We start from the raw sequence: 15,973 nt of genomic DNA on the forward strand, positions 1-15,973 counted from the left end.
AGCTGTAATAACACAAATCTCCAATTCACATTGTCAAATGCCTTCTGTGCATCTAAGAATACCAACGCCATTTGTTTTTCAGGGTGTGCCTCGTAGTATTCAAAATTACTCTCATATTGTCTTTAATTTGTCTCTTTGGCATAAATCCATTTTGGTCAGAGTGAATAAAATTATTTAGGTATTTTTTAAGTCTTTCTGCCAATATTGAAGCAAAATTTTTATAAACTGCATTTAGTAGGGAAATAGGTCTATAATTCTTGATTTGTAATGGGTCAGCCTCCTCTTTTGGGATAAGTGTAATATAAGCTTCTGACCATGATTTAGGTATCTTCTTCTTTGACATAACTTCATTCATAACTTCTAGCAATGGAAGATTCAACAATTTTTGTAGTTTTTTATAAAATTCCGCTGGAAGTCCATCTGGAACTGGTGCCTTTCCATTGTTTTGTTTCTTAAGTGCTTCAGTTAACTCCATCATTATTGTATTACTTTCTAACATTATTTCAATCTCTTTAGGTATCTGAGGTAGGTTAGCATTCTGTAAGTACTGTTTAACTCTTTCATCATCAATATTCTCTTGTGCATATAGTTTCCCGTAATAGTCTCGTATAATTTCCTTCTTCTCTTTACTTCCATAGCAAACATGGCCTTGATCATCTATTAATTGCAATATTTTCCTTGATTCTTTCTCCTTTCTCAGTTTATATGCTAGCCATCTACCTGGTTTATTTGCACCTTCAAAATAGTTCTGTTTCGCGCCTCTGATTTTCTTTGCTAATTCTTCTTTTTCCATTAATCCCATTTTATGTTTAATTATATCCATTTTTAACTTAATGTCCTTTTTCTGTGGCATTATCTGTAACTCTTTTTCAAGTTCTTCATACTCATCCTCTAATGTCTTAGAGGCTAGTCTTTTCATGATATTTCTTTTCCTTGTACAGTCTATCATCAAGCATCTGGCACATGCCTTCATTGTATCCCATACATTCTGCATTGATGTGTCTTCTTTTGTATTTTCTTTAAAGAAAAAAGGCAGTTCTTTCTCCATCCTCTGTATGAAGTCTTTTTCTTTTAATATAGTATTACTTAATGTCCATCTAGATCTTCTTCTTTGTCCTTTCCATTTAATTGTCATTGGATTATGATCTGCCAATATACTTGTTTCAATATTTATTTCTTGCATATTGGCCAATAATTCTGTTGACATCCATATCATATCTATTCTGGACCATGATAAATGTCTGTTTGAATAGAAAATGTATTGTTTAGTCTTAGCATTTCTTTCTCTCCATGCATCTTTTAGGTTTATTTCATCTGTCATTTTAAAAAAGGATTTAGGGAGAATCTTTCTGTTTTGCTTTGTTGTTTTCTGTGTTGTATAGTCCAATTTACTGTCTACAATTCCATTGAAGTCTCCCGTCATAACGATATTAGTATAGTCCAGTTCAATTATTTTCATATGTAGTTTTCTATAAAATTCTTATTGATTGTCATTCGGGGCATAGATTGCAATCAGGAATGTTTTCATATTATTGTCCATTATTTCCACCATTAATACTCTTCCATCATCATCTGTATCGATCAATTTCACTGGGATAATATCTTTAATATATAAAACCACTCCTCTTTTCTTGCATTGTGTCAAAGAAGTAAATATTTTCCCTAACTTTGGCTGAATCAACAGTTGTTCATGTTGCTTTTTAATATGTACTTCTTGTAGGCAGATTATATCAAATTTTACTTTCTCTAATTTCTGGAAAGTTTTCCTTCTTTTAGCAGCTGAGTTAAGTCCATTATGTTAATTGTATCAGTTTTTTCTCTTCCATGTTTATACTTTATAATTAGGTTCAGCAGCTCTTGTAGATCTTGGTTCACGTTGTTCCTTAACTTCCACCTTTCCACCTACTGTACCTTCTTCTTTTTCAGTCGCTATTTGGCAATTCTCTTGGAATTCATTTAGTGACATTTCTTTTTCTGTCTCCTCTTCTTTCCCTCCAAAGTATTCAGTATAAAATGATTCAGTTTTATCAATTGAGTCAATTCTGTGTCTTTGTTCTTACCATGTGAACACTAAACCTTCTGGAATCAGCCATCTATAATTCACCTCTTTTTAAAGTAGGATTTTAGTCAGGAATCGGTATTCTCTTCTCATTTCTCTCACTCTTCTGGGCACTTGTTTCCGGACCACAATCTCCTTATCTTTATATTTCAATGTTTTCTCTCTTGCCACCTGTAATATTTGTGTTTTAATGGCTTTCCTTGTAAATCTGATGTGAACTTCTCTTGGTAAGCTATTTCTCATTGCATATCTTGTGAAGACTCGAAAAACCTCATCTATTCCACCCATCATCTTCTCTTTGGTTATTTCCAGAGCTTCAGCCAAGATTTCTATCATTATCTCAGTTACATTTTGTCCCTTTTCTTCCTCTATGTTTTGAAATCTGAGGTAAAATTCTGATCTATCCATCTCCCATCTCAGCATCCCACTTTTATCTTGTTCAACCACTGTTAATCTGTCATCAATATCTCCAATCTTCTTATCTCTTTGTTTATCTTCTTCAATTTTTTTGAATTTTTCATCATACTTCATCATCATTTGTTGAATATGCTCCACCTTTTCCTCAGTTTTTTCTATTCTCTGTTCAATATTCTCTGTTCTTGCTTGCATGCTTTGAATTCCTTGCATTATCATCTGCAATGTCACCTTTTCCTGTTCTTTTTCTTGCTGTAACATCATCTGTATTGAGCGTTGTCCTCCAGATGGTGAAGAGGAAGAAGTAGGGATTGAAGAACCAGCCGCTGTTAGTCTCCTGCTCATTTCAGACAATTCAAAATCTTCACATTCTTCTAGACCTTAATCCACTCATGAATTAGCCAATTGTAAATCCAAGTAAAAATAGTGGGAAAAAAGAAGCAAGATTAAAAAAAAAACATTTATTCAGGTTCTTGTATACCTTAATCTAATCAATTAGTTAAATAGCAATAAAAGCTCAAAAAAAGAAGAAGAAAAAAACCATAAACAGAGGAAGGAAAAAAATGTTAAATCTTGTGCAAGGCAGAAAAATATAAAGTAAAAAACTAAAAAGAAAAAGGAATTTCTTCAGGTTCTTCAACACCTTAATCCAATTAAAAAGTCTCAGGTATGGGGAACTTCCGGTTGCAGGCTTCGGCGGCGGCAGGAATTTGCGATTCTGCGGGTCCCTGCTGCGCTCGCTGTCGAGTACCCCCGATCCAATTGGATTTGGGGGTTGTCGTTACCTGGAGGGGCAGCGGAAGACAGAGGAGATCTGGGCAGGGGTCTGGGGACATCGCAACCCCTTTCCCCAGCTGGCTAGACTCCTTTTTCCTGAGGTGGTGGAGCGGCTGTCAGAAATGGCAGCCACAAAGGAATCTTCAACCGGATAAGATTTGTGCAGGAGGAAGAACAGAAGGAGAAAGTTTTCTTGGCTGAACCAGGACATTAAGATACTTTTAAACACCCTGGAAACCTGACTTTTGGATCGATACATTTGTTTCCAAAAGAAGTTGTTAAAGTGGCAAAAGTGCTGAAAGGAAAGTTCACTCCCCTTCCTCGTGGAGAAAGCAAATAAGCACTGAAAAATCTGCTTCTTTAAGGTAAAAATAAGCCCTTTGTTATAAGTGGGAAGGAGAGGACTAAAAAAAATCTTTAAAAATTTGTTGGAGGAGATGCCTTGAAGATTATAAGACCAGCAACTAACTGTAATATGGCTTTAAAATATATTTTGGGATTTTGCCCCAGGAGAAAAACTGCAAAGAGAAGAATAGGAAATATTTTGTGTTTGTTTGGATTGTTTGATAAATTTGACAATTGGAAATTACCTTAAGATTAAAAACATCTGGGTTGTTCTTAAAAATCTACAATGGCACTATCCGTGGATGAATTAAAAATGGAATATGAAAAACTAAAGGAAAGAGAACAAGAAGGCAAGGATTCTTTGGGAGCTGTCTTCCACTTTTTAGAAATGACGGTTTCTACATATCAGCAAATACATGGAGAAGGAGAAGGAGAAGGAGAAGGAGAAGGAGAAGGAGAAGGAGAAGGAGAAGGAGAAGGAGAAGGAGAAGGAGAAGGAGAAGGAGAAGGAGAAGAAGAAGAAGAAGAAGAAGAAGAAGAAGAAGAAGAAGAAGAAGAAGAAGAAGAAGAAGAAGAAGAAGAAGAAGAAGAAGAAGAAGAAGAAGAAGAAGAAGAAGAAGCCATTTTTCATGGACAAAAAAGTTCAATTAAGAAAGAAAATAGGAAGAGAGGAAGGAAAAATGAGAATTTAAGATTTAATAAAACAACCAAGAAAAAGAAAAATAAGGTGAAAAAAAGGTACAATGTTAGAAAGCAACAGAAAAGAGAAATACAACAGAGAGCGGAAGTTAAAAAGGTGGAGGTTAGGAGAGATGGGAGCAAAAAGACCAGACTGGAGAAGAAAGGGAGGGAAAGGGGGAAAAAAGCCACAAAGGTCTGAAACAAGATGTAAAAAAGCAGATCTTTTTCAGAGATAAAGGATAGAGTATAATTAAAGAAAGATTCTGCAAGAGTACATAAGATAGTATTGTAGTATTTGCATTTGAAATAGTCCATTGGAATATTATAAGATTTAACAAAATATTAAAATATTAAAATGTTTAATAATGATAGATTTCAATATTCAATAAAATATCAAAGAGAATGTGTAAAATGATTAATGTTTAGTTATAGTTTAATTTTTTATTGTCTTAATGTTATTTTAAATTTACTATTTCATTTTCTTATTTTAAAATAATGTATTAAGTAGAATTAGAATTAGAATGGAAATTATATATTTAACTATATTATAAATTTATTATTCCTTTATTTTAAAATGCAACATGTAGAATGTACTAAGCAGAATCAGAATGGAAATTATGTATTATTTTAAGTGTTAATTTAGGGGAAAGATAGAAAGGCGTTACACTTTCAAAGTGATTACAGGGGAAATTTTCTGTTAAAGAGAAGTGATAAATAGATAATTGGAAAAGAACGGACAAAAGATACAAGTATAATGACTTTAAAATAAGATGAAATAAACAAAATATAATTAAGAGAGTGAAAAGAAGGGAGAAGTTATATAGAAAATATAGAATGGTAAATAAGATAAGAATGGTATACAAGGTGAGCATGAATTTGATTTAGGTCTGTAAAAAAAGATGTAACCCGGGGCTAAGCCACTTTTCAAAAGAAGTTTTATGTTTTATGTTTTGTGTTTTGCTTAGCTATGTTTGATTGAGAATTAATAAAACCTTGGAGGAATAAAACTAAAGGGAGAAACAATGAGAAATTTGGAAAAGACATGTACAAATGATAATTAAGGAGGTTTTATGTTTTTATGTTTTGTTTTATGTTTTGTATTTTGTGTGTTCATGTTTGATTGAGAATTAATAAAACCTTGATAGAAAGAAATATAATTGAATAAAAGTGAAGGGAGAAATAATGAGAAATTTGGAAAAGATATATATGTGCTTAAATGGAAATGTGATAATCTGGAACTATGCCTTAAAAAATAATGCTTTATTTGCCTTGTTAAAACTTATAAGTAATTTTTTAGAAAGGAGGTTTTATGCCTTTATGTCCTATGTCTTGTTTGTCTTTAAAAAATCAATAAAATTTGTTTTTTTTTAAAAGTCTCAGGTATGAAAAAGAATACAAAAAAAAGAGTAAGCCACAAAAAAAACAACCACAATATGGAGGGAAGATAAAAAATGCAGGAGAGGGAGAGAGGAAAAAGAAAGAAAAAACCTACTCCCTTAAAAAAAGAGAAGGAAAACATTAATACTAAGACTTTTCCTTTAAAATAAAATGCAAAAGTAAAAAATTAGGCTCCAAAAGCAAAAAAGAAAGACAAAAGCAGGTTCCAAAAGTCTAGAGATCCAAATAACTATTACAAATAATAAGCTGATAAGGAGGGGGTGTTAGGAATAGCCCAACTTAAAAAAGAGAAAGAGAACACACTGCACCTGTTATCCAAGGCTTTTGTTAATTTTTATAGCTCTCTTCTCTAGAGTCTTATCGCCTTTTTTTCCCTATAAACTTCAACTCCAGACTACAGTTACTGATAGAAACCCAGAAGAGCACCTGCAATATGCTCTTCCCTCTATCTTATCAGACAGGCTCAGAGTCCTTGAAAAGAAGTCTGAATTCTTTCTCAGCTTTGTCTGGTCAAAAGAGAAAAAAAGAGAAACAATATTTCTAAGCCTCTAATTGGCAGTGTTACAAAGTTTCCTCTGTTTTCACTTTCCCCCTCCTTTTCCAAACATATTATTATTAAAAAATTAATTAAAAAGGAAAAAGGGTTTAGAAAAAAAAGGCTAAAAGGGGATCTCTAGCCTAAAATATTGTAAAGACAAAAAGGAGAAGAAACAAAAATAAAAAATAAGATAGGAAAAAAAGACCAGTCCAGTTCAAAGTAAAAAACCGTATAGAAAGAGTCCAGCAAAAAAAAGAAAAAATTAATTTGACTTCCCGTTTAAAATCGCCACTTAATTACTTCTGTCTGAAATTTTACAGATTCTTTCTTTTCCGTAGGATGTCCTTTTAAATCTTAGAGTAAAGAAAAACTTCTCACCAAACCGCACACTTTCTCTTTCTATCCTCTTCTGTTTCGGAGCTGTCCCAACTTCAGCAGCTTTAATGGCTGCCTCTTTGCCACTGGCAAAAAGAGCTTCTCCTGGATCTTCCAGAGACTTTGTGGTATCCCTGGGATTGACAGGATGCACTCTTTACATTCACCATCTCTTCAGGATGGTTTAGGTCTGTTTGGACTGTCCAGGAGCAAAGTTATTGGCAGCGATCTCAGACCTCCAAGATCGCATGCTGTATCATCGCGACGCCAGCTCCTCCCTCACCACAACACTCCTATCATTAAGGCCAACAATCGCAGCCTCTCCTACTCCCTCCTCCTCTCCCTCCTCCTCTCCTTCCTTTGCCCTCTGCTTTTCATTGGCAGACCCATGGCGGTGACCTGTCTCCTTTGACAGATTGCTTTTGGGATCATCTCAGTGGCTGTTTCTTGCATATTGGCCAAAACCATCACTGTGGTTCTTGCTTTCATGGCCACCAAGCCAGGATCAAAGATGAGGACATGGGCTGGGAAAAGATTGGCCCTTTCCATTGTTCTCTCCTGCTCCCTCATTCAAACCCTTCTTTGTACTCCATGGTTAGCAACCTCACCTCTTTTCCAGATGTTGATATGCACTCCTTTGTTTCTGAAATCATTGTGGAATGCAATGAAGGATCAGTTTTTATGTTTTATAGTGTCTTGTCTTTTATGGGTTTCTTGGCTATGTTCAGTTTTATTGTAGCTTTCTTCTCTAGGAAACGACCTGACACTTTTCAAGAAATCAAGTCTATTACCTTCAGCATGCTTGTTTTTTGCAGTGTCTGGTTGTCATTTATCCCTGCCTATGCGAGCAGCAAAGGGAAATACACAGTGGTTGTGGAGATCTTCTCTCTTTTGGCCTTTAGTGTTGGACTTCTGGCTAATTGTTCATTCCAGATTGCAGAAGGTTGGGATAGTATTCCAGTATATATATTTTTTGAAAATTTTATTGATTTTTAAAAACAAACATAAACAAACAAAACATAAAACATAAAAACATAAAACATCTTTTTTGAAAGCAGCATAATCCCAGGTTACATCTCTTCATACAGACACAAATTCAAGTTCATGCTCATTTTTATATTCCATTCCATATCTTATTACTATTCTACATTTTCTATATAGCTTCTCCCCACTTTTAACTTTCTTAATTTAATTTTATTTATTTCATCTCAATTCAAATCATTGTACTTATATTCTTTGTCTGTCCTGTTTCAACTGTCTACTATCTTTTCTCATTGAACAAAATTTCTCCTGTAATCACTGATTGGAGTATGACACCTTTATATCTTTCCCCTAAAATTATAACACTTAATATAATACATAACTTCCATTCGGATTCTGCTTGGTACACTCTAAAGCTACACATTGTATTTTAAAAAAAGATAAAATTATAAATGTATAATATAATTAAAAACAATCCATACCAATTCAATTCTATCATTAATATTAATATTCATTTAAATCTTAACGTTTTACACATTATTTTTCAGATAAGTATCATACTTCTATGGGAACACTTATACACTTTCCATAGCTAATTCCCCCCCACTTCACTTATATTTTATAAAACATTGAGTAATTAAAATGTTCCCGTTCCTTCCTAATTCAATTCTCTCATTTATTTTATTTCATTTATTTTGTTCACAAAAGTTTCACTAAATTACACTGACTATTTTATCCCACTTTTTAATCATACGTTGTTTCCAATTTTCTAACATTATTTCTATTACAACTATAACAATACAATCTTATGTACCTTCACAGAATCCCTTTTTCAGTTAAATTTTCACCCATTACCTTTGAATAAGTCCTGTTTCTTTACATCTTGCTCCAAACCTTTGTAACTTCTCTTCCTTTCCTTCTTCCCTTTCTTCTTCTCTCTCCCCTTTTTACCACCCTGTCTCTCCACCTCCATTTTCCTCTTCTGTATTCCCCTTTTCTGTTGCTTTCCAACTTTATATCCACTTTTCAAATTATTTTTCCCTTTTTTGGCTGTTTTTTTAAGTCTTAAATTCTCCATTCTCTTTCCCCCCTTTCCCCTTTCTTCCCCAAATAGAGTTACTTGTTCATTAAAGATAGCTTCTTCTTTGTCCCAATCTTCTAGTTGCACAGTCTTTTCTTGTTGTTTCTCGTAGATGCAGTATCGCCATTTCTAAGAATTGAAAAACGGAGCCAAAGAAGCCCTTCCCTTCTTGTGTCTCTTCTTTATATTTTTAAATTCCATTTTCAGTTCATCCATAAGTGATGCCATTGTAGATTTTTTTTAAACAGCCACCCAATTGTTTTTAGTCATTCAAATTTATTTATTTATTTTATTTATTTGATTTGTCAATTGTTTACAAGATAATAAGTACAAGTGTATACATAGTTGTGAATATATGAAATGGGTACATATAAGAAAAATAAAAGAATAAGAGAAACAATAGGACAGGGACGGTAGGCACGTTGGTGCGCTTATGCACGCCCCTACAGACCTCTTAGGAAAGGGGTGAGGTCAATAGTAGACAGTCTAAGGTTAAAGTTTTTGGGGTTTGGGGAAGAGACTACAGAGTCGGGTAGAGTATTCCAGACATTGACCACTCTATTGCTGAAGTCGTATTTCCTGCAATCAAGTTTGGTGCGGTTTTACTTTGAGTTTGTATCTGTTGTGTGCTCTTGTGTTGTTATGGTTAAAGCTGAAGTATTCATTGACAGGTAGGACATTGCAATGTATGATTTTATATACCATGCTTAAGTCGGACCGAAGACGGCGTAATTCGAGGTTTTCTAGTTTTAGAATTTCGAGTCTGGTGGCGTAAGGTATTCTATAACGGGTAGAAGAGTGGAGAACTCTTCTTGTGAAATACTTCTGGACTTTCTCAATTGTGTTAATATCACATACGTGATAAGGATTCCAGACTGATGAACTGTATTCGAGTATTGGTCTAGCAAATGTTTTGTATGCTCTGGTTAGTAGTGAGATATTACCAGAGAAAAAGCAACGTAGGATTAGGTTAACAACTCTTAATGCCTTTTTGGCTATGTAGTTGCAGTGAGCTCTAGCACTTAGATCATTAGAGGTGAGTATTCCCAGGTCCTTTACAGAGCTTGGGTCATCAACAAGATCTTGACTATTCAGTTTGTATTTTATTTTCTGATTTTTTTACCAATATGTAAGACAGAGCATTTATTTGTTGAGATTTGGAGTTGCCATATGTTAGACCATTCAGATACATAGTCTAGATCTTTTTGAAGGGTAGTAGTATTGTCTGTGGTATTGAACAGCTTTACATCATCAGCGAAGAGAACGCAATTGCTCTTGATATGATCACAAAGGTCGTTTATGTAGATTATGAAGAGAGTTGGTCCTAGAACACTGCCTTGGGGAACACCACTATTGACAGGTACTGGATTTGATAGGGCGTTCCCAATTTTGACCATTTGTTGTCTGTTTGACAGGAATGCTTCTATCCAGTTATTCAGTTGTCCAGAGATACCATAAGATTTTATTTTTAGGAGTAGTTTGTCGTGTACCACTGAATCAAAGGCTTTGCAGAAGTCTATGTAGATTGCGTCTATTGCTTTGCCCTGGTCGAGTTGAGTAGTCCATATGTTTTTGAAGTGTAAGAGTTGCAGATTACAGGATAGTTTTTTCCTGAAACCAAATTGTTTATTGGAGAGTAGGTTGTTTGTCTCTAAATGGAGGATGATGGATTGGTTAATAATTGATTCCATGACTTTACAGGTGACGCAGCATAAGGAGATTGGTCTATAATTTTCAACTAGGCTTGGGTCTCCCTTTTTGAAGATGGGAATGACTGTGGCTTGTAACCATAGGTTGGGCAAGGAGCTGGTTCTGAAAGATCTTTCAAAGATTATGCTTAGAGGTTTGGCTATGGCAAATATCCAAAATCCAAAAATATCCAAAAATCCCAAAGTCACCAAGCAATCCAAACACACACAAGCTGTTTCTTTTTACACTTTCTTCTTTCTTCACTTTCTCTTCCTGGGGTTACTATTTAGTTCCAAAGTTCCAATTAAAATGTATCTTTTAGAAGTCTTATTGAGATTTTACTTTAGGATTCTTTGAAGTCCAGGCAGTCCCCCCCTTCCAAATCCTGCCCTTATTCTTTTCCTCTCCCTTCCTCCTTATAGAAAAAAAGGATTTTTTAGTGTCCAGAAATCTTTATTGTCCCTTTGGCATTTAAGTATATTTTCAGCTTAATTACCTATTAGTGCCAAAGCGGATTTTTCCGATTTCTTATTCAGCTCTCTTCATTGTCAATGTGAGGAAGGAGAGTGAAGAAAAAAAAACTTTCCCTTTTCACTTTCTTTCACTGCTTCCGACTCTTCTTTGGGAGTGATGTTATCTTTTATAAAATTTAAATTCCAGGGTACCTTAGTTGTTGCTTTTTATCCCGGACAGCGAAAAATTTCACTTCTTATCTTCCTCCTGCACTTTCTTTTCCAGTTGAGTGCTTCTTTGAGGTGGCCATTTCTGACCACCACTCCTACCGCCTTCGGGAAAGGGAGTTTGGCCAGCTGAGGAGGAGAGATGTGGCTCCCCTTGACCCTACTGGTGATCTCCCCCCTCTTCACCACCTCTATGGGGTGGCTTAGCCCTGAAGCCAACTGGCTCAGGGCGCTCCAGCGTAGAGCCCAGGCAGAAACCATGCACGATCGTGGATTCCTGTCTGCCGCCGAAGCCCTGCAAACCAGAAGTCCCGGGATAGTATTCCAGTATTTTGACAGAAAAAAAATAATAATTTTGTTCATCAGGCAATGATAACTTGGGTTTTGGAATCATTTAATATCAATCTTTCTTCACTACAGAAATCCACCAGGGACTGTAGACTTCTTCTCAGGCCATTGTAGATTCAGGAACCCATGACTACATCATCATAAAAAGCAGAACCAGCTCCATTGTTAATGTTAGGAAGTTGGCATTCTCCAACTTCAGAAGTGACTGTTTAGTTAACATATAACTTTAAAGAAGAACAGCTAGGATATAGCTCTATTTCGTTACAATGAAAAAAATACAAACAAGGTCTTCTAACTTCATGTGAATCTCATGAAAAACATTATTCAAAAATTCCTCATCTATTATGATCAGTATTTTCCCCTGACAATCTTTGGGAAGTGATTGCAAAACATGGCCTAATTGCATCAAGGGAATAAGTTGAAGAGTTTCTGAGAAACACTTGGATAAACGTATCTTTGAATAATGCTTTGAATAATGAAAAACTCCTGTGAGGTAATCATTTGCCCTGTGTTATGATCTTGATTGATGTCTCCTTTCAACATGGAAATTCCCTCCAAAGTGCAACATTCTCTTTGACCTTTGCAACTATAAATACAGAAAACCTATAGCTCAGTAGCTAGAAGGTTTTCCAGTGAATCCTGGTTATTCAATTGGAGAACATCCCAGTGTTATGGGAGAAGTGGATAGACTTTTTACAGAAATATGGTCATACTTTACAGTTGGGATGTTGGTATTAGGGATGTTTCCTAGGAGTGTTTGCAAAGTTTCTTTTTCGAAATGCAGTAACAGTGATCCCAGTTCAGTTCCTCATAAATTCCATGAACCAGGACACTTCATTCTTGGTGGCATAATTTCTAACAGCTTTGTTGTTTCGGAAAAGATCTCATTCAGAAGACATCCTTTTCAAGACATTTTTCTGGAATACATGTAAAGAGTTGGTTCTTTAGACCTATGTTATGCCTCTGTCATGATAATAATCAGAAGTGATGATAGTATTGTTTGTTTATTGTTTTGTAGTGGGGTGGAGGGGACATGAAGAAGTGGGGAGAGAGAGAGAATATCTATTGTGATCAATAACCAGATAAAATAAAATATATATAAACTAATTATAGCAAAGATGTTTCCAAGAGAAATTTCCAAGCTTTATATTTTTGAAAGACCAGGCAGATTTTTTTCATCTGTGCAATCTCATCCTTGTGGCTATTGATGTTTGCAAGAAAAGAAAACTACCTTCACTTTTACACATTTTTTTACTGTTTTGGGGGGGCGCCTGTGTGATGAAGATAATTGAGGTTTAAAAATGATTGGCATTAACTATATGATGGATTTATTCAGAATATTTTTTAGAAGTATGATTAATGGTACAATTATTTTTCTGCTATTCGTCTGCTTTCAGACAAAGCAGTATCAAATTAATGTATGTATCTTAACATATTTCCAGTGTTTTTGATATGAATTGAATTTTTTTTTAATTGAATGCAGATTACTAACTCAGACCTATCAACACATCTTGGCTCTGGTATTTGCTGTAAAGGAGATCAGTGGAAATCCCAAAATCTTAACCAATGTGACTCTGGGCTTCAACATCTATAACAACTATTTTAATCCAAAACTAACCTATGCAGCAATAATGGAAATCCTATCCACACCAGACAGGTTCATCCCAAACTACAAATGTGACTTCCAGAACAATCTCGTAGCAGTCATTGGGGGACCTAACTCAAATTATTTTCTTCACATAGAAACTATTCTGAATAAATACAAGATAGTACAGGTAAACTTTTTCATGAAACAGGAGACATGGAAGAAATCTTTCACAATCCCCTAGCTTATTACATACAAAAGTTTTTTGGTTGCAGAATGCTTATTTGGACACTAATTGAACACAATAAAAAAGCAGAAACCTAATATTGAATTCAGTAAGAATTCACTAAGAATTCAAATGTTGGGTGGATAGATGGGTAGATGGATAGATAGAAACTGTATTTCATATGTTTTAGGCACCAGTTCACTAATCATCTTTGTTGCTCTTGATATGTTGAATTTTGAAATTCATGTTATGATTAGGAATTCCACTAAACTTTATTATTCCTTAATTATTATATTAATTAAGGATTTTAATTACCAAGCTTCCATTTAAGAGCAAATAAAAGATAGGCAGTGCAGATTTAGAAATCAAAATACACTGAGGGGACTACAGTAAAAAAAGAAAAAGAAATGTAACTCATAATTGTATCTAACAGAATAACAGAATTGGAAGGGAGGTTTTCTAATCCAATCCCCTGCTCAAGAAGGTAATCCTACACCATTTCAGACAACTGGCTGGCCAATCTCTTCTTAAAAACCTCTAGTGTTGGAGAACCCACAACTTCTGGAAGCCAGTTGTTCCACTGACTAATTGTTCTAACTCTCAGGAAATTTCTCCTTAGTTCTACATTAGTTCTCTCCTTAATAAATTTCCACCCGTTGCTTCTTGTCCTGCACTCAGGTGCTTTGGAGAATAGCTTGACTCGCTCTTCTTTGTGGCAGCCCCTTAGATATTGTAACACTGCTATCGTGTCACTCTAGTCCTTCTTTTCATGAAATTAGACATACCTAATTCCTAAAACTGTATTTCATATGTTTTAGGCACCAGTCCACTTTGTTGCTCTTCTATAAACAGTTTCTAGAGTCTCAACATTTTTTTATCATCACAATCTCAAACAAACCCTTGTCCTATCATGATTTTGTCCTTCTTCCTTTATAAATATATTCTCTTAGCTTGCCTATTCTTCTGCTCCAGAGATGAAAAGAATAAACCAAGCAATTTCCTTCTATTCAATGTTCCCCAATGCTGATTATCAATATGATGGGATTCTTCAGGTCTTACTGTCAGTCTGTGCTCCCTCTAAATCCCAAGAAAGAAATACTCAGACTCCATGGTGTAGAGCAAAGATATCCTTTTACTGGAAATTAAAGTAGAAATGACAGAGCCAATTCCGAAACTAAGAAATTGGCGGGTAGAACACATATACAAAGGAATAGAATTGCTCCCACCCCCCAAAGTTCAAATGATTCTTCCAATTAAAACTTCTGAATATGATCATGTGGTCATCTCCAGGTGGTGATGAGGCTACTGTCAGTTAACCTTGACATATTTTGATAAAAGTTCGCAGTTGCGCAAAAAGGGACAGATGCTAGCGAAGAAATGGAAAGTTAAAGAAAGGAATCCCCCCTCCCCTTGCTAACCCAGCAAAGGAATGCAAAACACCTCCTGCCTTCTTCCCCTCCAAGATTCCCCCCTCCCACCATTTCATGACAGCCGAAAGAAGTAAATTGGCATAGCAGCAGAGAAGCAATAGTTAGAAGACAGAATATACTTATTAGGAAGATATCTTGAGGCTGACATTTGGACCCCCTAGAAGAAGGACATTAGTCCCTGTAAGAAAAAATAATCATATGTTAACATTGGCATACATCTCTATGGTTTATCAGGGCATTTGGCATAAAAATTCTTAAGCAGTTCAGGAGCCCTAATGTCTTTCTCATTAACCCACTCAGCATAGGACGGAAGAAAATGTTTCCAAGCTACAAGATATTGGATACGACCCCTCCATTTCCTAGAGTCTAGAATTTCTTTAATCTCGAAATGTTGTTCACCCTCAATCAACAGTGGTACGGGGGGATCAGACTGGGTTGGTCTCAGGGTACAGGTATGTTCGGGTTTCAACAAACTGACATGGAAAACCGGGTGAATTCGACGAAGAGTCTTTGGTAAAGTCAGTTGAACAGTCACCGGATTTACAATCCTCTCAATGGGAAAAGGCCCCACATACTTAGGACCCAACTTCTTCGATTTCTGGGTAGTCTGCAAATATTTGGTCGAGAGGAATACTTTATCGCCCACCTTATACAACATCTGCGGGGCTCGCTTTCTGTCAGCAAATTTTTTATGAGACTGATGCGCTTCGTCTAAAGCTTTACGTGCAACTGGCCAATTAAGTTGAAGTTGAGATATCCAGTCGCTCAATGATTGAACACTGGGGTTTTCGCCAGGCAGTTCAGGTATGGGCACAAAATCTTGCCCTGTTGCTATTTTGAAAGGAGTAAACCCCGTACTGCTGTGAACAGAGTTATTGTATGCCACCTCCGCAAAAGGCAGTAACTCCACCCAGTTGTCTTGCTAATAATTTATGTAACATCTGAGGTATTGCTCTAGCACCCTGTTAGTTCTCTCGCAAGCCCCATTAGTTTGAGAATGGTGGGAGGAGCTTAAACTCTGGGTGGAGCCTATTAACTTCAAAAATTCCCTCCAGAAGTTCAAGGTAAATTGGACTCCTCGGTCAGAAACTACACGCTCAGGTACACCATGCAACCTGTAGACATGAATAATGAACAGTCTGGCCAATGTCTTCACCAAAGGGATTTTGGAGCAAGGGATGAAGTGGGCTTGTTTGGAGAACAAGTCAGTCACTACCCAAATGACTGTGTGTCCACTGCTTTCGGATAGGTCTACTATAAAATCCATGGAAATTTCCTTCCAAGGAGCAGTTGGCCGAGCCACATTTTGCAGCAAACCTAGTGGTTTACCAGGAGGTCTTTTTGCTGAAGCGCAAACTGGACAACT

This window comes from Notechis scutatus, chromosome Z (assembly GCF_049901735.1).
Source record: "Notechis scutatus isolate UNSWTSFEM ecotype Mainland chromosome Z, rNotScu1.2, whole genome shotgun sequence".
Classification (NCBI taxonomy): domain Eukaryota; kingdom Metazoa; phylum Chordata; class Lepidosauria; order Squamata; family Elapidae; genus Notechis; species Notechis scutatus.